Here is a 27,364-nt window from a genome sequence, read left to right on the forward strand (position 1 = left end):
ACGGTAATAGATGGGGGTTCAGAAACTCACTGACATGGAACGGGCGTGGGGGGGGGGGGGGGGGCAAATTGTCTGGTTAAACTGTCCTGGAAGTTCGCGCACATAAAAAGTTTGAGAACAAATATGGTCTTGCTTCAGGAGACACACCTGTGGGTGAAGGGTAAGACGCAGCTAAGAAAGGGATGGGTGGGGCAGACTTTCAATTCTGGGTTTGACACCAAGTCGAAGGGATTTGCAGTTCTGTTCGGTCAAATATATGGTATTTGTGGTGGCCAGGGAGGAACGGGTGGATGGTTATTGATGGTGAGTGGGATCTTGGCTGGGGCGTCGGTTATTTTAGTAAATGTATATGCGCCCAAGTGGGCTAATTCGGACTTTGTCAAAAAGGTGTTTGCGACCATCCCCGACTTGAACTTGCATTCGCTGATAATGCGGGAGGAGGTATTGTAATTACATGTTCAACTCAGCATTGGTAAGTCAATCCCCAAGTCAATGACCAAGTCTGGTATGTTGAAGGAGTAGGGAGTATTAGTGGACTAGATTGGGGTAGGGGTGCATCCATGGATGTGTCGGCATCTGAAATTGCGGGTGCATTTCTTCTTCTCCGAGTTATATCTGGTATACTATCGGATTGATTTTTTGTGGTAGGGAAGTGCGTTCTCTCGGGGATGGTGGGGGGCGGGGGGGGCGAAATATGCAGCGGTAGTGATTCCAGACCGCACGTCTAATTACGTAGATGCAAATTTGAAACGCGCAGGGCACATCAACTTGGGTGGAGGTTCGATTCAGGGTACCTGGCAGATAAAACGTTCTGCAAGAATGTGATTTTGGTGATAAAGGACCATGTGGAGCATAACCGGAACAGGATATTTCTCCCTCCACGTTTTGGATGCCATTAAATATGGTGGTCCGCGGAGGTGCTGGGAGCTGACATCTTAATATGCACACTGGGACAAATTCAGAGAATGGCGAGACAGAGGTTGGGAAGCCATTGTGAAAGTGATCGACGGTGTTCTCTGACCACAACGAAGGAGTTGTTGGCAGATTGGAGGAAACTGCAAGGGGAGTTTGACCTTGCGACGACAGGGGAGGTGGTGGTTCACCTTCGGGAACGAGGGGGGTGTTCTATAAAGGGAGAAGGCTGCTCGGCTGCTCGCCCATCAGCGGCATTCAATGACACGAGAGATTGTGAACGTGTGGGAGGAAAGTAAGAGCATAAGAACTAGGAGCAGGAGTAGGCCGCCTGGCCCTTCGAGCCTGCTCCGCCATTTAATTAGATCATGGCAGATCTTTTGTGGACTCAGCTCCACTTTCCCGTCCGAACACCATAACCCTTTCTTCCTTTATTCTTCAAAAACCTATCTATCTTTATCTTGAAAACGATTAATGCAGGAGCTTTAACTGCTTCACTTGGCAGGGAATTCCATAGATTGACAACCCTTTGGGTGAAGAAGTTCCTCCTAAACTCAGTCCTAAATCTACTTCCCCTTATTTTGAGGCTATGCCCCCTAGTTCTGCTTTCACCCGCCAGTGGAAACAACTCCCCGCATCCACCATATCTGTTCCTTTCATAATTTTATATATTTCGCTAAGATCCCCCGCCTCCCTCTAAATTCTAGCGAGTAAAGTCCCAGTCTACTCAACCTCGTAATCTAACTCCCTCAACTCTGCGATTAACCTCGTGAATCCTATCTGTACACCCTCATCTTCTATCAGGTAAGGAGACCAAAACTGAACACACTACTCCAGGTGTGGCCTCACTAACACCTTATACAGTTGCAGCATAACCTCCGTAGTCTTAATGTCTGGGTACAAACTGAATGTGGGAAAACGTGAGGTATTCCCGATTCATGCCATGGCGAATAATGCGAATTTGGGTCCTTGCCATTCCAGTTGGACAAGCTGAGGCTTCTGTACCTGGTTATTCAGCTGGCTAATGACTGGGCCACGAATCATCGATCAAACCATTTTGATGGGCGGCACCGTAGCTCAAGTGGTTAGCACTGTTGCTTCACAGCGGCAGGGATCAGCGTTCGAATCCTGGCTTGTGTCACTGTCTGTGCGGAGTCTGCACGTTCTCCCCATGTCTGCGTGGGATTCCTCCAGGTGTTCCGGTTTCCACCCCAAGTCGCGAACGGCGTGCTTGATAGGTGAATTGGTCATTCTGAATTCTCCCACAGTGTACCCGACCAGGAGCCGTAGAGTGGCGACTAGTGGATCTTCACAGTACCTTCATTGCAATATTAATGCAAGCCTACTTGTGTCACGAATAAAGATGATTTTTAGCACTAGGTGGGATTAACGAGAGTTTGAAGAGGTGGGATGCCCTGTTGCACTCCCTCGCGGGGAGGGTACAGGCCGTAATAATGGACATTTTGCCGAGGTTTTATTGGTTTTTCAGACCCTTCCGATATTCCTTCCTGAGGCGTTTTTCCAGAGGGTGGATTAATTAATTTCTCAACCTGTATGGGCAGGTAAGGCGCTTAGGATCTGGATGACTTTTTTGCAGAGACGTCGGCGGGTGGGGGCAGGGCGGGGGCTGGTCGTTTGGTGCTCCCAAACCAGCTGTATTATTATTGCGCGGCAAAAGTGGACAGTAAAGAACCCGGTGGGGTGGAGAGGGAAGTTGGAATGGGAGGAGGCCTCTTGTGCGGGGGCGAGCTTAAGTGCCCTGCTGACGGCCCCCTTCAATGCTCCCCGGGTCGATACGCTAGCAGTTCCGTCATTGTGCCATCTCTCTCGATATGAAATCATCTGAGGTGGCACTTTGCTGTAGCTGGTATGTCGGTCCTGGCCTCAATAAGTGGAAATAGTAGGTATAAACCAACAGAGATAGACGCGACAGGTGCTGCACAAGGTAGAGTAGACCGAATAAGGTACCTATTCGTAGAGAGGAGGTTCGCACGGCTAGAGCAATTGCAGGGCAAGTTCTAGTTGCCATGTGACAGTGAATTTCAGTCCTTGCAGATCCGAGATTTCGTACGTGAGGACGTTTCATCGTTGGCTTCGCTACCAAAGGATACCTTAAGTGATAAAATGTTAACTCAGGATGACCTATGGGAAGGAAAGATAGTGGACATTTGCAGGTCATTTAAAGATAGTGGACATTTACAGAGGAACTGGGGATAGAGCTTGGATGTTTTTTGGGAGGGGGGGGGGTAGACCGGGGGTGGGGGCGGAGCTGCAGTGAAATTATGCACCCACTAAATCCTAGGATAAATCCCGTCTGGCCTCGGTGACTTATCTATTTTCACACTTTCCAGAATTGCTAACACCTCCTCCTTATGAACCTCAAGCCCTTCTAATCTAGTAGCCTGAATCTCAGTATTCTCTTCGACAACATTGTATCTTTCCTGTGTGAATACTGTGTGGAGAGATGCTGATGGGTGCCTGCAATAAACGCCCATATGTTTTGGGCGTGCCCGACATTGGGGGGAATCTGATCATCGGTTCCAGATCATGTCAGGAATGATGGCGATTTTCGCTGTTTGGAAGCTGCCGGCTGCCAGAGAAGAGAGACGTGGGCATGGGAAAAGGCGACGTCGTGGCCTTCGCCTTTCTGATTGCTGAGCGGCGAATCTCACTGGGCTGGAGGTCAACACTGCCACGAAGATAGAGGCGTGGCTGGGGTAATTTGGTAGAAATTGTAACATTGAAGATTAAGTTCGCTCAGAGGGTCAGAAAATGGGTTATATGTACGATGGAGGCTCTAATGTTTCTATTTAAGGATCTATTTGTCGCCTGCGGGTGTGGTAGCGGCGATCTGTTGGGAAGTCGATTTCGTGGTCGTATAGGCGAGAAAAGGGGGTGATTTCAAACTGCTTGAAACGTGTTGTTTTTTGTTTGTTGATGGTGTCATTAATTTCAGGTTCAGTCCTTAAACAAGCCATCAGCAGAGATCATCCTGAACCAGTGACCAGGTACACCATCATGTTGTAACATTCTTTGTCTGACCTGGTCAGACATCAAAATAAGTACAGTCGTGATCTCGTCCAACATTATCACAGTTATGGGTCTGCATTGCCAACATGCTTCGCAAATGGAACTAACCAGAAGAAGAGGGAATGCATTTAGTCTAAGTTAGGATTAAATTGCATTCATGTGAATACATAGAGACTGCAAAACAAACTGCCTGACTGTAGGTGCAAGTTACCAAATAGGATTTTGATGTTTAGATGCCCTGGCACAAAATTAAGCAGGTCTGAGTATTGACCCCTGAGGCTACAAAGCAGGCCAGAGGTTCACAATCCTACGGCAAGCAAGTCGACCTCCTGATCTCACACTCACGAAGCTCGACAGCATCCAGGACATTCTTGTTTCCGCCACCCTGGGCGAGTGCATGTACATTTCCAGCCGTACAGGCCCCAGAGTCCTAACATAAGTGAATTAACCAATATTTCGTATTTCCCAAAGATTTTTAACCCTTGAATGCTCCAATGAGGTACATACCCAAGATTTAGGAGTAAAACGTTAACATTAACAAACAATGTATTATTAAAATGACAAAAGATGAACATATAAATAAATAACAGGATAACCGTCTCCCAGACTACCTAGTCCGATGACCCCATCCCACCTTCGACCCAAACATACAAAAGTCAGACACAAAGTAAGAGGCGGTGAGGAATTTTAAAAAACGGACAGGGATCAATGGGGTATGTCTGAAATGAGTCTTCACTAGTGATTGCAGTCTCTGGGAAATAGATTTGCTCGAGATGTACAGGTTGGCGCAGTTCCGCGTTTCACCTAAGAATTCCTGGTCGGTGCGCTTCCGCTCTTCGGCCACCAAAAGGAACTGGGTCCGGGGTATTGCGATCAGTGCAATTTTCGACGCCGGCCACTAGATGGTGGTCAGGTCAGAGCTTTCACCTACCTGTGAGAACAATACGACTCTGATCTCAGAATTAGCAGCCTTTTACTGGCCTGATTCCTGTACAAGACTGGCGGTTTATCACAAATGCTTCCACATAGAGCTTCCATTCTTCAGCTCTTCCTAGCACCTGACATAGACAGTTCGAAGGTTACTGACCTTTCGGAAGTTGTACCATCACACTCAAGCTCGCTTTCCCAGTTCTTTTGGCTGTACGTGGCCCTTTAAACAGGAAGGTCTTCACAGGTTTGGCTTGAATGTTGCTTAAAATCGTCCAGCACAGAGAGAGATGAAGAGAGGGTGTATTCAGGGTCCTTACAGGCTGGCTGCTTAACAGAACCGAACAAACGAAGGCACTCTCTAGTACAACCACCAGCTTCCCTGAAAGTTACTGACTGGCTTCACCAATCACCGGCCCTAATAGGAGCTGGTTGAAAATCCTGTATACACTAATTGGCTTCTTGCCTAGTCTATCACACGAAGCCACGGATTCTGCCACCGAGACTGAAGGGGGTATTTTCGGGCCAGCTCATCAGAATAGAGGGAGAGGGGAACGGGGTAATTTTAGTGTCCAAAGACTACAATTTAAAGATAAATCCCAAAGGCTGCAGTAAGTTTGTAGCAGCTAACCCCGAGAAATGTATATCAGAACAGGCAGCAGGACTGGCATTAAAAGAGAATACAGGACAGAGGGACAATATCCTAACAGCTTTAGCAATTGTGCCAACATTTAGAATCATAGAATTTACAGTGCAGAATGAGGCCACCGAGGGTGCAGTGGCCCTAACAAAGAGCACCGTCCTGAAGTCCACGTATCTATCCCCGTAACCCAGTCTCCGCCACTTAACATTGTTTGCACACTAAGGGCAATTTAGCATGGCCAATCCTCCTGACCCTCACATCTTTGGACTGTGGGAAGAAACCGGAGCACCCGGAGAAAATCCACGCAGACACGGGGAGGACGAGCAAACTCCGCACAGACAGTGACCAAGCCAGCAATCGAACCAGGGACCCTGGAGCTGTGAAGCAACTGTGCTAACCACTATGCTACCGTGCTGCCCATTTCTGTGGCCGTATGTCCCATTTACAAGATGCTTTGCCGGAACTCATTAAGATCTCTTCGACAGCGCATTCCAAATCCACGAACACGACCACCGAAAGGCTTTTTCACGAACAGGCTAATGGAGCAGCTCGCTCAGATTATCCTCAAGTTTCTTCGAGGCAACAAGAGGATCATTCTCGAGATCCAGTGCACCGAGGCAGCGACATGGGCCTTCATATTTTGAGGAAAACTTTCGACCTGAAAGTTTAACCTATTTTCCTGTACCGAGGAAGATTCATCTGTCTACACGTTAATTAATTTCCAGTCTTGGTTCCGGCAGTGGAAACTCGGAATGTTTGGTTACCTGTCAGAATTCAAGTTGGAAAGCGATTGATTGCTGCAGCTGTGATGGCCACGTGTTTCAGGCATTGGATTTGAAATCAGATGGGGCTCCTTCGCGCAGGTTCGAGTGTATGTTTCCAGGATTTTAAAGAAAGCTTCAAATGCGCATCTTTTCAGATAACTGGATTTTCATATGAAAGACGGCGTAACCATTGCTGAGCAGCTTCGTGTAGTTGGAAACATTCAGACCGGTCCAGGGAAAAACAAATCCCGCAGCCCGGTGGTAAATTGAAGCTTTGAACTCGTAAACGAAAATCAGTCTTTTAAGGTTCCAGCTTGCGTGCATTTAGTCATCAAAGAACAATGCTGAATTCTCCACTCAATGAATTTGATAAGTACTTGATGATTGTAGGGACGTGTCAAGTTAAATAGAAAATGCTGGTTAAATTCGGACATTCTGGCATCATCTTTGCAGAGAGAAACAGAGGATACATTTCGATTATCTAACAGAATCCATTCAGGAATTACTCATTACCAGTGTGACTGGAGGGGCCTCGGATTTCTTCAGTTCTCTTGGAGTGAGATATCAGCAGAAACGACAGATTTCGTCTGCAATTGGACTGTCTGTTTTTCCTTTACAATCCGCAATTTATTATGGTCATTAACAGATAATGTGTTTTTTTTGGATTGCAGCTTTGAATAATGAGTACGGCTTGGGAAGTGCCGTCCCCGGTTAGTGTAGTGGTCCATCTCCCCGTCTATGACGCGGGCGATCGGGGTTCAACAACTTGACATGGCGAAGGTTGATTTTCATTTACGGCGGTAAACATAATTGGAATCAGATTGAGAACTGGGAGCAGTTCGTGCCTGGTAAATTAAGTGTGGATAACGAATGTAAAATCTAAATCTGTCATCAATGTCAAACCCGCTGGCTTCAAAGATCACTGTTTGCACTCAGATAGAATCCAGAAACGGGACTGCAATACGAAAGCAGGGAGATATGCCGAACCAGTCTGAATGGCTAATCAGAGCCCAACTGGAGTATTCTCACCCATACAGGGCGCCATACTTCAGAAAGATGACAGGGTTCAAGAGATAGTGCAGAGGAGATTTAATAGAATAATACCAGAGATGAGGTATTGCAGCTGTGTGGAAAGAGTAGGAAGTTGCTGTGCTGTTCTTGCAGCGGAGGAAGGTAAAGGAAGTTTAATAGAGCTGTGCAAAGTTCTGAAGACATGCAAAAGGAAATGAGAATAATCTGTTTACATTGAGAGAAGAGGTGGCAATCAGAAGATAGAATATTGACAAAATAATCAAAGGCGAAAATTAAATGTTTCTTTGGTTCAGTGGATTGTTATGATCTGGAATTCACTGCCTGAAAATATGGTGGAAGCAGATTCAATAATATCTTTCAGAATTGATTTTGTAACTTTTTTGATTATTGGAAAGTAAATTCAATTTCGTTCATTTGAGCCATTCAACAATGAGGCAAGAGGAGTCATGCCGATGAAGTAACTCAGGAGACTCTACTTAAGTTATACATTAATGTTTCAAAAAAGCAGGGCAGCGAATTGACGGTGGTACTACGGCTCGTCATTTACCGTTCAGCTTCGCGAGTAGGGTAACAAGCGGCTCCTGTTCTCTCCCGTAACCTGCGTGGGTCTTATGCTCTCCACTGGACCTTGCAAACATAACCTTCAAACGTGGTGCGCGCCTTGCTCATTGGCAGCTGCTGTCAATTAACCTTTTCCAAGCCACGACCCACAGCGTGATCAATTATGTTTTTGTTTCTTGATTGCACTGAATAAGGCAAGGCTAATTATCCATTGACTAAAGGGCGCATGATTAATCTATGATAGGACTAAGCGGGCGTTATCTGTTTCTAATTGGTTTCCTGAGGGTGATGATAATCCATTGATGTGATTTCCCATTGTCCTCTGACTGACCCTCTTAGGTCTCAGTTACTCGTGGGACCAGCCCCTCATAAAAGTTTGTTTTTGTCACTTCCTGCTAAGATCAAATCATGTCCTTTGGTACCTTCCTTGCCCATTATGCAGGATAGGGGAACCATGTTATCTTACGTTTTTGAATTATGCCTGAGGCTCATCGTCATGGGATTTGCTCAATTGGTGCAGGCTCCTGATTAAATCAAATCGTTCTCACTGACTGCTTTAGACGCCCTGTCCTTTGTCTTCAGTGTTGAGAATTGGACTGTCACTTTAATGTTTGAACAAAGACTAAAGTGGTAAAGTTGTTTACAATTTAAAACTATATATATGTAATAGAAATACCAGAAGATATTAACTGGGAATGTTACAATGCAAAGTGCACCTGGATTCATACAGAGTGAGTGAACAGTATAAGTGTAGAGCAATACGCACTGTTTAAAACGTGACATTCTAAGCCAGTTTCCTTATACATGCAGCTAATACATATTGTATGAAATATAGGTCTAAATAATTGTACTATTAAAATTAATCACATACTGTCACAACGCTTAACTCTAGTACAAAGTTAAAGGGAATTTCTAACGATGTATGAGCTAAACTAATGTAAGGAACGTCAGTTGTTATATTTCCTCCCTCGCCCATAAATTAGCGCTCACCGTTTTACTACTAACAAATGTGGTCTGCCAATTCAACCTTGAAGGTTACATCCATGCTGAACTCGTCCATAGACAGCGATGTTCTGTCAAATATACCAAGGTGAAACGTCATGTCAAATAAAACAAAGAAAATTCATGTTCGAACGAAAATTCACTCTACGTTCAATGAGAATCATATATGTTGATTCATTATTACATGAAATTAAAACCATTCAAGTGGCATCAATTTACCTAGTTATGTGCTAAGAGGCCACAGTTAACTTGTGATCATCGCTTCGCTGCTCGACAAGAGGAGCATTTGCAGAAGAGAAGTGACCTCGCTCTCAACTGTGCTGATTCCTCTCGTTTACTGAAATGCTTCAGGCAAATTCACCCTCGACAAACTTGCAACCAACAGTACAACACTGCGTTCAAGCGATCAACAGTGCTCTAATGGGGCGTTGCACGGAGACACAGTGGTTAACACGCCTGCCTCACCAGCCTTACTTGATTACCTGTGTGAAATTCACACGTTTCCCCCGTGTCCGCGTAGGTTTCCAACAGCTGCTCCGAATTCCTCCCACAGACCAAAGATGAGCAGAAGCCAAAAAGGAAATGCAGGAAAATCTGAGCAGGTCTGGCAGCATCTGTAGGGAGAGAAAACAGCTAATGTTTCGTGTCCAGATGACCCATAGATGAACAGATTAGGTGGACTAACCATGATGAAATTGCGTTTTAGCTTACGGGTTTGGTGGGGTTGTAGGTATAGGACGGGGAAGTGAGCCCAGGTAGGCTGCTCTTTCAGAGTGTCAGTGCAAACTCAGTGGGCCTATCTGTCTCCTTCTGTACTGTAGGCGTTCAATGGTACACAAATTAATTACCGTCTCCAACAATTTTACGCAAATTCCGCGTATTTCAGTAAATCATCTGCAAATTTCTTATCAGGAAGTCAAGCGTTGGCTAGGCCAAAAACATTTGAGGGTACCCTAATTTGTTACTAATGATAGTGAGACACAGCTGGAACGAAATAAATTGCCTAAATGCGGGACGTTTATTCATTACTGAGCTACTGACAGGCGATGCATAACATCCGTGGCTGCGCACAAAACATGTTTTATTGTATAACCTTTTCTAATTCCAATATCTCTTGGAAAATCTCATTATAAAGATGCCCTTCAGTGGTTCAAAATCAGGCAAAATATCCTCAAAAAACAAATCATTGTAGGCCTTTCGAATATCATGGGAATGACCCTTTAAGAAATGTCTCTGTTTTATCACATGGCTTCAGTTATGTCATTGTGTTGGTGGAGCTGGGCTGTGGCTCTGAGAGTTGGTTTTACTTTTGCTTTGAGTTTGAACGGGTTTTGTTCTGCACAGGTTGAAAGAAGAGTTTTTCTCCAACTGCATTTTAAATGCTGGTTCCAGACTGCTGGATAACTTGAAAATAAATGCGTTTTTTCTGGAAGAAATTCAAACCTGCTGTTTTACAAAGGATACAGGAGCATCCATACCACTTCTTAAGTGATATGTGCTGGGCCACCCCTTTGAAAAGGGTTTGTGGTTTATGGGATCTTGTTATTAAATTGGAACAACTAAACTGGGAATTTATTAAGGTTTATACATAGAGTACTGCAGCTGTGTGATGTATATATGTTGGTAGTTGAGAAAAATGCTTACTGTGTGTTTATAAAAATGTTAACTAAATTCGTGGAATAAACTTTGTTTTTGATTAAAGGTGCCTAAGGCCCCTGTTGAATTACATCCTAAAGGCAAGACTTTGTGCTCATCGTAACCAAAATCAATAAACAGTTCACGGGGTTTAATAGATAAAACTGGTCTGTTCCCGCGGGGCCTCTCAAACGGTCTGGTCTGCACAGTTATGGTGCGAATAGAGACTCATTCTAATGTCAGGGGAAATGACAGTGGAAATCGAATCAGTTGAAGGATTTAACCCCAAAAGGTGCGAGTTAATAGCAGAGACATAAAATATAAACAGGGAGGCTTATTGTGGAGCTGTGCAAAATGCTCGTCACCCGACAGCTTGAGTATTGTGTGCAGTTGTGGTCGCTAGAAAGAGTCAGCATGTCCAGCAGGAATTTAGGAAGAGAGGACATTGCAAATACATATATGGTTTAAGGAATACACTGATGGAAGTTATAGGAAAACTGCTCAGCTATGAAGAGAGGTTGGATGTGCCGGGGATGTTTCCCTTAGAGCAGTGAAGACGGAGGGGAACTTCATCGATCTGTACAAAATTATGACGGGCATGGGGTAGATAGGTAGAACATTTCCCAGTATTAGAGAGGGAAATCAATTTAAGGTCAGAGCCAGGAGATTAAGAGGGTATTTGAGGAAAAACATTTTTCATCCAGAGAGTGGTGGGAACCTGGAACTCACTGCAGGTAAGGTGCTGGAGACAGGTAACCTCATAACATTTAAGAATCATTTAGATGAGTGTTTGAATTTCTATCGCACTCAATGTTCGGACAAAGTGCTGGAGAACTAAATTGTGTTTGATGGCTGGCAGAGACACGATGGGCGAATGGCCTATTTCTGTACTGTATGACTATGGTAAATGATCATATAATTCAGGTGGTCATGGCTATGAGAAGGCTCTGCTTTTGGCTCCAGTTATTCAATTTCGGAAAAAGAACAAAAACGTTGAATATTCTCACTCTCTCCAGTGAAGTGAAGGGGCTTATTCTGTTTGTGAACATTTACATCTTAAACTGTACTGTTATCAAAATCATATCAACAATTCTTTATGGCTTTCTATCTAATCCTGTTTAAAGTGTTTCCAGAATTATCGTTCGGCTGGCAGTTTAGTTGTGGATCAGCGGCAAAACTTTATTAAAATTCGAATCCACTCTTCCCACCATGGGACAGTTTCTCTGGGTCTAACCTGACAATTGGCATTGATCTCAAATAGTGTAAAATGTACTTCCCTGACTCGCGATCGAACCCGAGCGGCAAGTGTGAAAGCACCAAATATTAACTGCTAACGAATAATCAGGGGCTTTAAGCGAACATTATAAATATAAATGAATTTACAAGAAGGAATTTAGAGATCGTATTGCTCTTGTGTGATGGATGTAAATTAATTTCAAGCCTATTGCGTGCACATTAACTTCATTGCATCTCTATTCCTCGCTGGATGAGATTTCATTTGAAAAAGTATTTTCGCGCCCCATGAATTTCCTTCTGTATTTGAATATTCCTAAAACACAAAAAGATTGAGACACACATAGAATCCCTACTGCGCAGATGGAGGCCATTCGGCCCTTCGAGTCTGAACCGAGCCTTTAAAAGAGCACGCTACCTCGGCCCAAATGCCACACAATCCCCGTAACTCCATCTAGTACAATTTAGCACAGCCAATCCACCTAACCTGCACATCCTTGGACTATGCGGAGAAAGTGCAAACTCCACACGGACAGTTACGCGAGGTGGGAATCGAACCTGGGTCCCTGGCGCTGTGAGGCAGCAGAGCTAACCACTCTGCCACTGTGCAGAATAAGACACTATTCATCCAGAATCCATTTGCAAATTTCACACTATTTTTCACATAACATATCAAGAAAGTGAATATATTATGAGAGGAATTGAAGATAAAAGGATATTATGCTTCAGTGATACAACACATTGACGAGACGATAACTCGAATATTGTATTTAATGAAACATTAAATATGTTGTAGGCAGTTCAGACAAACGTAACTACATTCAGACCTGAAATTACAGGGTTGTCTTATGGAGTTAGGTCGGACTTCCTGCGTTTGTATGCACTCGAGTTTAGAAGATTGATGCCTGACTTTATTGAAGTATGTAAGATCCAGAAAAGTATTGGCAGAGTGGACGTTGAAAGACGTTTCCTCGTGTGGGTGAGTCCAGAACTAGGGGGCACTGTTTTCTAATTAAGGGACGCCCTCATATAGCAGAGATGATGATATATTTCTCTTTCAGTGGGTTAAAGCGACTTTGAAGCTCTCTTCTTCAGAGGCCGGTGGAAACTGGTCACTGAATATTTTGGAGGTTGAGGTAGGTATATTCTTGTTGGGCAAGTGAGTTAAAGATTATCGATGTTAGACGGGGAATGTGCAACTCAACAGCCACAGATCGGCCATGATTTTATTGAATGTCGGGACAGGCTCGAGGGGCGAAAAGGCTACCTGTGCTCTTTTCCAATAAAATAGGCTGAAAAATTGGATTGGCTGAACGGAATTAAAATACTTCCTGGAACGGTGGGTGTACAGGACACACGGGCTTGAAGGCAAGGGTAGCGAACAGTCGCCAGTAAGAATATGTGAGTTACACAAAGAGCATATCTTGCAGGCAACAGGTGAGAAACTGGCAGAATAGTTTCTCAGTGGCGGGAAACAAGGGGCCATGGAGCAGGGGAGCAAATAGAAATTGGTCTCCAAGTCAAAAACTGACTTATAATGTACAAAAAATAATTTAAACATCCCAATTTCGAGATGGTCAAATGTTAATTATTTTAGGGACTTGAACTATTCTCTCGAATGTCGTGCAACGATCCAGTCCCACTGTCTCGTTTGCACACCCAGCACCGTCTGTGTTAAAACACCACGATCATATTGCTCGTTTTATATCCAAGGTCTGGAGGATCGTCGGCCTCTGATAGTGCCAGGAAGTTGATGGCAGTTCAAACATTTCTGTTTTCATTCAGATTGTTATATTTGCTTCTTTCTGCCTTTTACAGAACAATTCGGTTTTTAATTGAGTTTCCTGCTTTTACAGGATTTGGTACTTGGGCCATACCTGTTTATATTTGAAAACATTACAGATTTTCCATTCGGAATAAATTAAGATTACAAAACACTCGTGCTCCATTGGTTGACATCTCCCTCTCTCTTCCTCTCTCTCTTCTAGGCAGCCTTCTCAGTGGAAATTAGTAGGTAAGTGTCGCTGTGGACATTTTAAGTGCAGGTGGAAAAGCTCCGTATGAGACGGTGTAACAGAAATAAAGGGTTATCAAGATTGATTGAGTAAAATGAGTGTATACTTTATGGCGTGTAGAACAATCAGTAATGAGGGGAGATTTATTTGTTCAGGTGTTTCTGAATATTTGTTATTCTCTACCGCAGAGGGTTGGAGCGCTCAATATATTCAAAGCTGTGATCCAGAGATTATTGAACACCGAGGAGATAGAATCATAGAATTCACAGTGCTAAAGGAAGCCATTCGGCCCATTGAGTCTGAACCGGCCTATGCAAAGAGAACCCTCCTCAAGCCCACGCCTCCACCCTAGCCACCTAACCTAGTAACCCAACTTAACCTTTTTGGACAAATCCTACGTTAATTCCTCAACCCGATTATAGGAATCTTTATCACACAGAGAGATCAAAGATACTGAAACAGTGAGACAATGGTACATTCAAAGAATTACATATAGAGAATACAAGGTAGAGATATGGCTCAGAATTCTTTCTCTTCATATCTTGAAACTGCCGACGCGAAAAAGGTATCGAGAAACAAAGTTCCGTTCTGAAAGGAATCTAGAAAGTAAGACGAACACATGAAACCATAGACAAATAAAGAAAACTCAACACTTGGAAGTAGGAAGTGACATTAAGAATTTATGGAGGACTAATATGGAAAGTCAATACACTGTCAATGAATTTGTGCTGTAGATAGGGCAGTGAGACATTCAGCGACATGTACATACATTTTGATAATTCGATATTTGTTCGATAATCATGGTTGGGGTTTTAAATCGGGAAGCAGATAATAAAATCTTTGGGATCAATCTAGAATTTAACATCTGCTGTTCGATCTCATCGAGGATTCTTGTCGATAACGTTGCTCACCTGTCCTCAGCAAATACATTTGAAAGGTTGTAATGAAAAGCACGCTACATATTTGGGCATTAAAGGCGTTTCGGTTTCATTCAGTTGGATCAAATATATCTGCGTAAGACTATGGCAACAAGACTCGACCATGAAAACCGTCTGGTAACATGACGATACGCACATGAAGTTCGAGGCTTTACCCAACAGAACATTAGACCACCATGCATCAGGAAAAAACATATGTCACGAATGAGTAAGTAAACATCATGAGTGTCTTTCATTTCTATTTTGTACGGCTGTTCTAATCAGCAATTCCTTGGTAGAAAGTTGTTCGAACTCTAAACCAGTTGCTTCCTCTTTGTCCTCACAGACCTTTCAGTTTTTCGTCCTCTGAAAATTGCTTTACCTCTTGAACTCTCTTTAAAGTATCCGCAATTCCACACATTCGGCCGGAGCTCAGTACATTTAAGTCACCGAATACCCATTCAATAATAACCTTCCTCATGACTGAATAAGTTATTTGATCCGGGTGGAATTATTACGGGAAACATAGGAATACAAATGATCATAGGAACAGAGGACAGGAGCCGGGGTGGACTTTTCAGCACCTCGAGCCTGCCCCACCATTCGAGATGATCTTGGCTGATCTGTTTGTTGATTTAACTCCATGGTGTATCTGTCCTCCAGAACCGTTGACTCTCTTGTTATCGAGAATCTATGCAACTCAAGATTGAATAAATTCAGTGACCCCGCCCCCAATGATTTCGCAGGAGGAGAGGGAATTCCATAGACTAACGACTCTCTGAGCGAGACATTGCAGATGTCGCCTTGTCAAGGTCCTGGACAGCGGCAGTATGTTGCAGACCCTGCTCAATAAACACCCACATTGGAGGATCAAGTCCTGTACTCATCACAAAATGGGTACAACACTGAACAAGGCCGTTCAGCATTTGTTATTTGTGCTGGTATTCTGAAGGAACAATTCACACAGTATCACTCCTCAGGCTTCTCCCTGGTTCCCTGTGCATTATTCCTTTTCACGGTTTCCTCTGTTCTCTTGAGTATAGAAGAATGAAGGGTGATCTGATCCAGGTTTCTATCTTGTTCAAATATATTGTTAGGTGAAACTCAGAGAAACAGATACCCCTGGAGGTAAAAATGGAATGGGGTTAATTCGTGCACCTGACGCACAGTGATCGGAACTCGGCCAATCAAGAGAAAAGTCTGGAAGCACTTTCCACACAAGGCGGGCAAGAAATATAGAAACAATTCTGGAACCTGACCATGGCGGCTGATGTATCGAAAATTGCAACTTCAACACATTTATGAAACAGTCCCTTCACTTATGTAACACATAAAGGGCATTCAGAATAAATTGCTATTATTTTTGCCGTTTCATAAGAATCGAAATACTGCGCTGAAAGCAACGTCCAGGCAGAACCTGGTGCCTTCATATCAGCAGCCTGATACGCTAACAACTGCGCTATCCGGTTTCCATACAGCCGAACCCCATGGCTGCATTTACTACACTACTGAAATCATGGCCCGTCTTCTATTTTCGTCTTTCCTTCTTTTGCAATATATCTCTGCAGTGCATTTTCTTCACAGGCAGGCCGGCAACGGCCGTTTGGATCCAATTCACACGTCTTCCAACATGCGCCAACTGCTGGCTACTTTCCAATGGCGTGTGACGGGACAACTGTTGTTACTGAGGCATTTGCACAGTGCCTTCAAAGCTCTGAAGACTGTATTTATTTCGAGAAGATATTGCAAGGAGGCTACAGACACAGAGATGTATTTTGCGAGTGGGTACAGAGGTTCACCTGGTGTTTTTTTGCGGCAGAGTCTGAACACACAAAACCTTATTCGGTAGAGTTCTAAATTGTCCGAATCACAAAGTGTCGTGGTGGAAATTGACCGGTCAGCCCAACGACTTCATTCGAAAAGCTCCACTATTTATCCTTCCCGATTATTTCCTGGCCAACGTGCAGTGACACAATTCATTCGATTCTTGCTCACATTTACTGCTGGCAAAAGTTCAAAATGTTTGCATTTTCAGAGGCAAATCTTACCCTGCAATTAAAGCAAAGGACGGGTACAGAAATCCGAAATAAATGCATAACGTGCGAGAAAAGGATCTCAGCAAGACTGGCGATATCTGTTGATCGAGAATCAGAATTAACTTATGGAGTCCGCGTGACTCTTCTTCAGAGTGAAAGGGAGGGAGAAATGTGATGGTCTTTGTACTGTTTTAGAGGAGGTATAATGATCCCGGTACAGAATTCTACTGGGGCTAGGATACTGGATAGAAGCCCCAATATTTTATTTTAATTGTGTAAGACGATGCAGAAAGAATTCCTTGCTCCAGGAGTTACTTCATGAAAAAAAGCGGGATATGGTAAATTAAAACAAACTTTATTCCTAGCACAGTATATAAATATCTTTAAATCACACCAGAAAATAACTTACAATTACCCGTTAAAAATGTTAATTCAAACAGTTAATACAGTAACCTTCAATGCCAACTTTATTTCTGCTCAACAACAATCCAAATACAGTTAGGACTGAGGAATACCTACTTTGCTGAGATGACCTTGTAGACTGTTTCAATGAAAATGCCTGAATCCTGTCAGAACAATGCAGGAACTTTGGCTTTATTTCTTCAGAAACTGCTTTAGCTCACGTTCTAACCACACTGTTCTGACATGCCTGGAAATTAATTGTCAATCTATCCACAGACATATATTTTAGATGAACTGAGATACTTCACTTCTGCTCACACCACCAACTGACTCGCAGCCAACACTGCCTTGAAATGAAATGAAATGAAAATCGCTTATTGTCACAAGTAGACTTCAAATGAAGTTACTGTCAAAAGCCCCTAGTCGCCACATTCCGGCGCCTGATCGGGAGGCTGTTACGGGAATTGAACCGTGTTGCTGGCCTGCGTTGGTCTGCTTTCAAAGCCAGCAATTTAGCCCTGTGCTAAACAGCATGCTTGATATCATGGCTCCTCCCTGCAATTATCTAATCTTACCAAGCTGAAATCGAATTCGTTCGACAGGGAATCCTCTTAATCCAAAGAATAGTCCATTAGCCCGAGCTTTTTCCGATGATTTAATTGCACCCCTAGCTCCAAGACGTATTGTCTATCAATGTAGGATTTGTTATAAAAACATGACTGCAGCAATCACACACTAACTCAGGCTTTTAACACTTACTGCACAAAATACATACAATACAATATATCAGAATTTCCAACATTATTCACAGTAGTGAAGTAGGTGAGCTCAGTTAAAGTTCAGCGACAGATAGGCGTTCGACATATCTCACAAATAAGTCATTGATCACATGACAATGGGAGTTTTGATGCAAGTGTTAAAAAATAAAGAAGAATGTTAAAAAGTGAAGAATGTGTTAATCGTGGCAGATGGGTAGCAGAATGTGTTAATAGCAGAACGAAGGATATCGTTCTGTGAACGAAAAGCTCCAGAGCAAATGAAGGGCGTCCTGTTAGAAAGGGGCTGCATTGGGACCCATTAGATTAAAAACGCGGCATCTTGAATCCCGTGTATATCCAGAACTTTTACCAGCTCCCGAAAAAGTAACATTTCTGGGATGTTACTTTGCATTGATAAAGACACGGCTGAAATTTGAACATAGGATCCCATATTTACCAAACAGTCACCTTAACCAGCAGCCCGGCAACAACTTAAGACCGAAGCTTGGAATGCAAAGTTTTGAATTTTATAGTTTGTTGGTGAGACCTCATCTGGCGTATTGCGTCCAGGTTTCATTTTGATGCGATATTTAGCAGTTTGGGCCTGTACTCGCTGGAGTTTATAAGAACAAGAGCGGAGCTAATCGAGGTGTAGTATGTATTAAAAGGGATTGATACAGTAAACATAGAGGAAATACTCCCCTTTGTAAGGCAACCTAAAATTAGAGGTCCAAGGCTTAAATTGAGAGGCGGCAGGTTTTCAATTGAGAAGAGGAGGAACTACTTCTCGCAGAGGGTGGCGAATTTGTGGAATTCGCTCCCCCATAGCACGGTGGAATCTGAGTCATTAAATCGTTAGAGAAAGGATATATATATATGTTTCCGTTAGTAAAACGGATTAAAGGGTTATGGAGAATAGGGAGGGGGGGGGGGGGGGAGGTGGATATGAAACCAGGGAGGGAGGGAGGTGGATATGAAACCAGGATGAGATCAGCCATGATATGTTTGCATGGCAGAACAGGCTTCAAGGGAAGTATTGCCTACTTCTGCTCCTCATTGCTATGTCCTTATGTTTCCCAAGATTGTGCTTCAATAGTTTTCTTGTTCATTTATCATAAGGTGTATGACTGTGCGAATTCAAAATATTAGTCTGCACTGTATTTCAATGCTTAGGAGATTGCATATATTTCCGCTACATATTAAGTTACAGAAGTATCAATAGGAAGATAAAAACAGGCAGAGTTTGAGATGCAAATTATTTTGCAGGATATTTGTTGTGGGAAAATATACTGCCATCCCTTTGAAAGCAGGAAAGCACATTCGGAGTGTCATGCCAGAGTGCCTTTAAGAACTGGATGTTTAAGCAATGTACCTTTAAGAAAACAGTGTTGTCATAGAGCTCAGCTCAGTTCAGCCATTTTGCAGTTTGGTTTTGCAGTTTGAAAAGTGTCTGGCTGGTTTTGCTGAGAGCAGTTTAAAAGTTGAAAGCCAGTTTGAGACAGCAGCTTGAGAAGTTCTGGTTTGCTGTGATCTGCTTAGAAGAAAGCCAGGTTTGATAAAGCAGCGTGGGTGTGGCTGTGGGTTTCCAGAGAGCTGCATGAAGAAAGCAAGGTGCTGGAGCTGAAGTCACCCAAGCTAATATATCTCTGCCATTCTACAGAAAAAATGTATATCCTTTAACCTGATGTGATACTGTTTAAAGGTGTTAAGTCGCTTAGAGGTTTGAAGGAACATTTTAAGGCGTTACTTACTGTTGCAATATTTTCTGAATTATCTTTGAAGTAAGGGGTGTTAAGAGATCCAATGTTTATTTAAGAGGTTAAGTTGAGTTAATGGAATAAACAGTGTTTTGTGTTTAAAAACCCACGTGTCCATAATCCCACACCTAGGCAAAATGTCGTGTGCCAGGAAAAGCAACAAATCCATTAAAGGGAGAGGTTGGTTGAACTCATGATACTTTTTGGTGTTCTGAAAAAGCGTCTCCCATAACAACTGGGGGCTCGAGGGGGGGTAAAAGTTTATCTATTGGATTGGCTTTTGTGAACTTAAAGACAGTGAAGGATTGTTGCTTTTCCGGTGTGGTATTTTAGATTAAGTGGGGAGAGTGTTGTGAACAATGGCTATTTCAGAGACTCAGAAGTTTTTGGGAGTGGAGAATGACACACGTAGTACTTTACGGATAAAAACGAAACACAGACTGTTAGATTTGGCAAGAACATTGCAGTTAACATTTCCTGACAAAATGCGAAAAGATGAGGTAATTATGGCGGTGGTTATGCATGTAAAGTTGCCTGAGATAGAGTTTGACTCATTGGAAATGGCAAAAAATCAGTTGCAAATTAAACAAATGGAACATGAGAAAGAATTAAAGCGGCTGGCATTCGAGAGTGAGAAAGAGGAAAATGAAAGAGAAAGAGAGAGAGAGGAAAAAGAAAAGGAGAGAGAAGAAAGGAGAAAAGAAAGAATAGCCCTAGCAGCACAAAAAGAAAAAGAAAGGGGATACAGAGCAGGGAAAAAGATAAAGAGAAGGAGTTTGAACTTCAGACAATGGGCATGAAACATGACAATCAGTTCAATTGGCAAACGTAAAGGGAAACGTACAGTTGGATGCTAGAGATGAGGATAGTGAGAAAAAGCGTCATAGTCGAAGGCTTGGTGGGAATCTATTTAAATATGTCCAAGCATTGTCAAGCTTTGACGAGAAGGAAGTGGAAGCCTTTTTCATTTCATTTGAGACGGTAGCTAAACAAATGAAATGGACACAGGACATGTCGGTGTTACTGATTCAAACAAAGAAGGAAGGTAGAGCTATTGAAGTGTTTGCATCACTACCGATAGAGGTATCTGGAACGTATGAGGAGGTGAAGAAATCCATCTTAAGTGCATATGAGCTAGTGCCTGAAGCTCACAGACAAAGGTTTCGAAATTTAAGGAAATAATTTGGTCAAACATACATGGAGTTTGAAAGGCTCAAACAGAATAATTTTGATAGGTGGATAAGAGCTTTGAAAATAGATTAAACGTATGAAACTCTCAGAGAAATTATACTTTTGTAGGAGTTTAAAAATTCAATTCCTGATGCAGTGAGAACTCATTCGGAAGAACGGAGGGTTAAAACTGCGAGATTAGCAGCGGAAATGGCAGATGATTATGAATTAGTTCATAAATCAAAGATTGGTTTCCGACATCAGTTTCAGCCGATGAGGGATAGAAACTGGGGACATGAGAAATATTCAAGTGGTAAAGGTAAAGGTGATCTGATGGGAGACAATAAAGATAGTGTATCCCAGCTTAAACAAGAAATCCAGGAGGGTGGAAAAAAGTGAAAAGTTTCAGATGTTTTCACTGAAATAAACTAGGCCATGTAAAGTCACAGTGTTGGTGGTTGAAGAAAAGCACTGGGAAGGCTTATGTGGTTAAACAGGACAAGAGAGTGGAGTTTGTTAGAGTGGCAAAGGAAAGCCCAAGGGAAGCGAAGGAGTGCAAACGATTGTACAGCCTGTACAAGAAGTAATTGTTATGATGGTGCCAGATGTATTGAAAGAATTTACTTGTCTGGGTAAGGTTTACTCATGTGTATATGGAGGAGCAGGTAAAGAAGTCCCAATTTTAAGAGATACAGGGGCTAGTCAATCTTTAATGATAAGAGATGAGGAATTATGTAGTTTGGGAAGAATGTTGCCAGAAAAGGTGGTGATATGTGGAATTCAGTGTGAGAGGAGTAGCGTTCCATTAAATCAGGTAATGTTGGAAAGTCCAGTGAAGAGTGGTGAAGTGGTAGTAGGAGTAATAGATGAACTATATTGTCCAGGAATACAGTTTATCTTGGGTAATGATATAGCTGGATCGCAGGTGTGAGTGATGCCTACTGTGGTTGATAAGCCAGTGGAAAGTCAGTCAACTGAAGTGTTGAAGGACGAGTATCCTGGAATTTTTCCGGATTGTGTAGTAACAAGGTCGCAATGTCACAGCTTAAGACAAGAGGAGAAATCAAAAAGTGAAGATGAAGTTGAAGTGCAATTATCAGAAACGATTTTTGATCAGATGGTTGAAAAAGAACAAGACCAGTTGGAATATGAGGCGGATATTTTTAGTTCAGTAAAGTTGGCGGAGTTACAACAGAAAGATGTAGAAATAAAACGGATATATCAGAAAGCATATACGGAAGAGGAATCTGAGAGTATACCAGAGTGTTATTACCGTAAAAATGATGTCTTGATGAGAAAATGGAGACCTGTACATATGCAGGCGGATGAAAAGTGGGCAGAAGTTCATCAAGTAGTATTACCGGTTGGGTTTAGAAAGTAGGTGTTGCGAGTTGCACATGAGATACCAGTGGGAGGTCATTTTGGAAGAAGGAAAACTCCAGCTAAAATCCAGAAACATTTTTATTGGCCTGGACTACATAAAGATATAGTCACATTTGGTCAATCATGTCACACATAGAACATAGAACATTACAGCGCAGTACAGGTCCTTTGGCCCTCGATGTTGCGCCGACCTGCGAAACCCCTCTAAAGCCCATCTACACTATTCCCTTATCGTCCATATGTCTATCGAATGATCATTTGAATGCCTTTAGCGTTGGCGAGTCCACTACTGTTGCAGGCAGGGCATTCCACGCCCTTACTACTCTCTGAGTAATGAACCTACCTCTGACATCTATCGTACATCTATCTCCCCTCACTTTCAAGCTATGGCCCCTCGTGCTAGACATCACCATACTAGGAAAAAGGCTTTCACTGTCCACCCTATCTAATCCTCTGATCATCTTGTATGCCTCAATTAAGTCACCTCTTAACCTTCTTCTCTCCAACGAAAACAGCCTCAAGTCCCTCAGCCTTCCCTCATACGATCTTCACTCCATACCAGGCAACATTCTGGTAAATCTTCTCTGCACCCTTTCCAATGCTTCCACATTCTTTCTATAATGCGGAGACCAGAATTGCACGCAATACTCCAAATGCGGCCGCACCAGAGTTTTGTACAGCTGCAACATGACCTCATGGCTCCGAAACTCAATCCCTCTACCAATAAAAGCTAACACACCGTAAGCCTTCTTAACAATCCTCTGAACCTGGGTGGCAACGTTCAGGGATCTATGTACATGGACACCGAGACCTCTGCCCATCCACACTACCAAGACTATTACCATTAGCCCAGTACTCTGTCTTCCTGTTATTCCTTCCAAAATGAATCCCCTCACACTTTTCTGCATTAAACTCCATTTGCCACTTCTCAGGCCAGGGCTGCAGCTTATCTATGTCCCTCTGTAACTTGTCACATCCTTCCGCACTGTCCACAACTCCACCGACTTTAGTGTCATCTGCATATTTACTCACCCATCCTTCTACCCCCTTTTGCAGGTCATTTATAAAAATGACAAACAGCAGTGGCCCCAAAAAGATCCTCGTGGTACACTACTAGTAACTGGACTCCAGTCTGAACATTTCCCATCAACCATCACCCTTTGTCTTCTTCCAGCTAGCCAATTTCTGATCCAAACTGCTAAATCACCCTGAATCCCATGCATCCGTATTTTCTGCAGGAGCCTACCGTGCGGAACCTTATCAAACACTTTACTGAAATCCATATACACCACATCACCTGCTTTACCCTCATCCACCTGTTTGGTGACCTGCCCAAAGAACTCAATACGGTTTGTGAGGCACGACCTACCCTTCACAAAACCGTGTTGACTATCTCTAATCAAATTATTCCTTTCCAGATGATTATACATCCTATCTCTTGTAAACCTTTCCAAGTGTTTGCCCTCAACAGACGTAAGATTCACTGGTCTACAGTTACCGGGGTTGTCTCTACTCCCCTACTTGAACAAGGGAACAACATTTGCTATCCTCCAGTCTTCTGGCACTATTCCTGTAGACAAAAATGACTTAAAGATCAAAGCCAAAGGCTCAGCAATCTCCTCCCTAGCTTCCCAGAGAATCCTAGGATAAATCATATCCGGCCCAGGGGACTTACCTATTTTTACACTTTCCAGAATTGCTAACACCTCCTCCTTATGAACCTCAAACCCCTTTAGTCTAGTAGCCTGAATCTCAGTATTCTCCTCGACAACATTGTCTTTTTCCTGTGTGAATACGAACGAAAACTATTCATTTAGCACCTCTCTTATCTCCTCGGACTCCACGCACAACTTCCAACTACTGTCCTTGACTGGCCCTACTCTTACCCTAGTCATTATTTTATTCCTGGCAGACCTATAGAAAGCCAAAGACTTCTCATATCCTCTCCTGGCTCTTCTTAGCTCTCTCGTTCGGTCCTTCCTTGCTAACTTGTCACTCTCAAGCGCCCTAACTGAACCTTGATGTCACATCTTTACATAAGCCTCCTTTTTCCTCTTGACAAGTGTTTCGACTGCTTTAGTAAACCACGGTTCCCTTGCACGACCACTTCCTCCCGGCCTGACAGGTACATACTTATCAAGGACAAGCAGTAGCTATTCCTTGAACAAGCTCCACATTTCCATTGTGCCCATCCCCTGCAGTTTTTCTCTCCATCCGATGCATCCTAAGTCTTGCCTCATCGCATCATAATTGATTTTCCCCCAGATATAACTCTTGCCCTGCGTTATATACCTATCCCTTTCCATCACTAAAGTAAACCTAATCGAATTGCGGTCACTATCACCAAAGTGCTCACCTACCTCCAACTCTAACACCTGTCCTGGTTCAAATCCAATATGGCCTCGCCTCTCGTTGGCGTATCTTCATACTGTGCCAGGAAACCCTCCTGCACACATTGGACAAAAACGGACCCATCTAAAGTACTCGAACTATAGCGTTTCCAGTCAACATTTGGAAACTTAAAGTCCTTCATAACAACTACCCTGGTTATTTCGCTCCTATCCAGAATCAGCTTTGCAATTCTTTGCCCTTCATCTCTGGAACTTTTCGGAGGCTTATAGAAAACCCCGAACAGGGTGACCTCTCCTTTCCTGTTTCTAACCTCAGCCCATACTACCTCAATCGACGAGTCCTCAGCAAACGTCCTTTCTGCCTCCGTAATACTGTCCTTGACTAACAATGCCGCCCCTCCCCCCCCCCCCCCCCCCCCCCTCTTACCACCTTCCCTGAGCTTACTGAAATATCTAAACCCCGGCACCTGCAACAGCCATTCCTATCCCTGCTCTATCCATGTCTCCGAAATGGCCACAACATCGAAGTCCCAGGTACAAACCCACCCACCTTATTCCGGATGCTCCTGGCATTGAATAAGACACACTTTCAACCATCTTCCTGCCTGCCGGTAAACTCCTGCAACTTTGAAACCTTACTCATGAACTCACTACTCTCAACCTCCTGTATACTGGAGCTACAATTCAGGTTCCCAAGCCCCTGCTGAACTAAATTCAACTCTCCCGAAGTGCATTAGCAAATCCCCCCCCCCCCTCCTCTCCCCCCCCCCCTCCCCCCCCCCCCAGTATATTGTTACCCCTCCGGTCCAGGTGTAGACCATGCCGTTTGTAGAGGTCCCGCCGACCCCAGAATGAGCTCCAATTATCCACAAATCTGAAACCCTCCCTCCTGCACCATCCCTGTAGCCACGTGTTCAACTCCACTCTCCCTATTCCTCGTCTCGCTAGCACGTGGCACGGGTAATAACCCAGAGATAATAATTCTGTTTGTCCTAGATCTAAGTTTCCACCCGAGCTCCCAGAATTCCCGCCTTACATCTCTATCCCTTTTCCTACCTATGTCATTGGTACCTATGTGGACCACGACTTGTGGCTGCTCCCCCTCCCCCTTAAGGATCCCGAAAACACGATCCGAGACAGCATGGACCCTGGCACCTGGGAGGCAACACACCAACCGCGAGTCTCTCTCTTTCCCACAGAATCTCCTATCTATCCCCCTCACTACGGGGTCTCCAATGACTAATGTTCTACTCCTCTCCCCCCTTCCCTTCTGAGCAACATGGACAGACTCTGCGCCAGAGACCTGTACCCAATGGCTTTCCCTTGGTAATCCCCCCCCCCCCCCCCACACACAGTATCCAAAGCCGTATACTTGTTACTAAGGGGAACGACCACAGGGGATCCCTGTACTGACTGCTTCCTCCCAGCCCCTCTCACAGTCACACATCTATCTTTATTCTTCCGTGTAACTACATCCCTGAAGCTTCGATCTATCACATGTCAAGTGATAGGGAAACCTCAAGCAGTGAATAAACCAGCGCTTTTAATACCCATTCCAGCATTTGAGGAACCTTTTACAAGGGTCATAATCGATTGTGTAGGACCGCTTCCTAAAACAAAAAGTGGGAATCAATATCTTTTGACTACAATGGACGTGTCTACTAGGTTTCCAGAGGCCATTCCAGTATGTAATATTACAGCTAAAAGGATTGTGGATGAGTTACTTCAATTCTTTGCTAGATATGGGCTACCCACAGAAATTGAATCGGATCAAGCAAAGAATTTTACTTCAAACGTATTCAAAGAAGTTATGGATAGCTTAGGAATGAAACAATTTAAATCAACGGCGTACATCCAGAATCGCAGGGAGCGTTAGAAAGGTGGCATCAGACATTAAAGACAATGTTGAGGGCGTATTGTCAAGATTATCCAGAGGATTGGGACAAAGGAACCCCATTCGTATTGTTTGCAATTAGGGATGCACCTAATGAGTCTCCCAAATTTAGTCCTTTTGAACTAATTTTTGGTCATGAGGTAAGAGGACCACTTAAATTGATTAAGGAAAAATTGGTGGGTGAGAAATCGGAAATTAGACTATTGGATTACGTGTCAAATTTTAGAGAACGATTAAATAGAGCAGGTGTATTGGCTAGACAACATTCGAAAGTTGCACAAAATGTGATGAAACGGTAGCGGACAAGAAAGCAAAAATTCATAGTTTTGCCAGTGAGGATAACGTATTGTGACCAGTGGCAGGGGAGCCTTCAAAAGCTAGGTGTTGTGGACCGTATCAGATTGAAAGGAAATTAAGTGAGGTGAATTACGTGGTAAAAACACCAGATAGAAGGAAGACTCACCGAGTGTGTCATGTGAATAAGCTTAAAAGGTACTTTGAAAGGGAAGGAGAGAAAAAGGAGGTTTTAATGATGCTAACTCAAAGTGACGAACCAAATCCAGATGACTGTGAATTTGACGTACCTCAAATTAAATTGGAAAATGAGGATATTCTTAAAAATTGGGATGAATTGAAATGAAAATGAAAAATTGAAATGAAAATTGCTTATTGTCACAAGTAGGCTTCAATGAAGTTACTGTGAAAAACCCCTAGTCGCCACATTCCGGCGCCTGTTCGGGGAGGCTGGTACGGGAATTGAACCGCGCTGCTGGCCTGCTTTGGTCTGCTTTCAAAGCCAGCGATTTAGCCCAGTGTGCTAAACCAGCCCCTTGTTAAGTTACTTTCCAGAGGAAAAACGAACTGACCTGAAAGCGTTATTCATATCACATGGGCAAGTTTGTAGAGATAAATTGGAAGTACTAAAACGGCTATACATGATGT

The 27,364-nt window shown here is 43.4% G+C and overlaps 1 pseudogene; it reads left to right on the forward strand.

Moving 5' to 3' along the window:
* Positions 1-27,364, forward strand: part of LOC140411379 (NACHT, LRR and PYD domains-containing protein 3-like) — a 93,997-nt pseudogene that overhangs the window by 56,661 nt on the left and 9,972 nt on the right.

The sequence above is a fragment of the Scyliorhinus torazame genome, chromosome 4 (genome assembly GCF_047496885.1).
Source record: "Scyliorhinus torazame isolate Kashiwa2021f chromosome 4, sScyTor2.1, whole genome shotgun sequence".
In the NCBI taxonomy this organism is placed as follows: domain Eukaryota; kingdom Metazoa; phylum Chordata; class Chondrichthyes; order Carcharhiniformes; family Scyliorhinidae; genus Scyliorhinus; species Scyliorhinus torazame.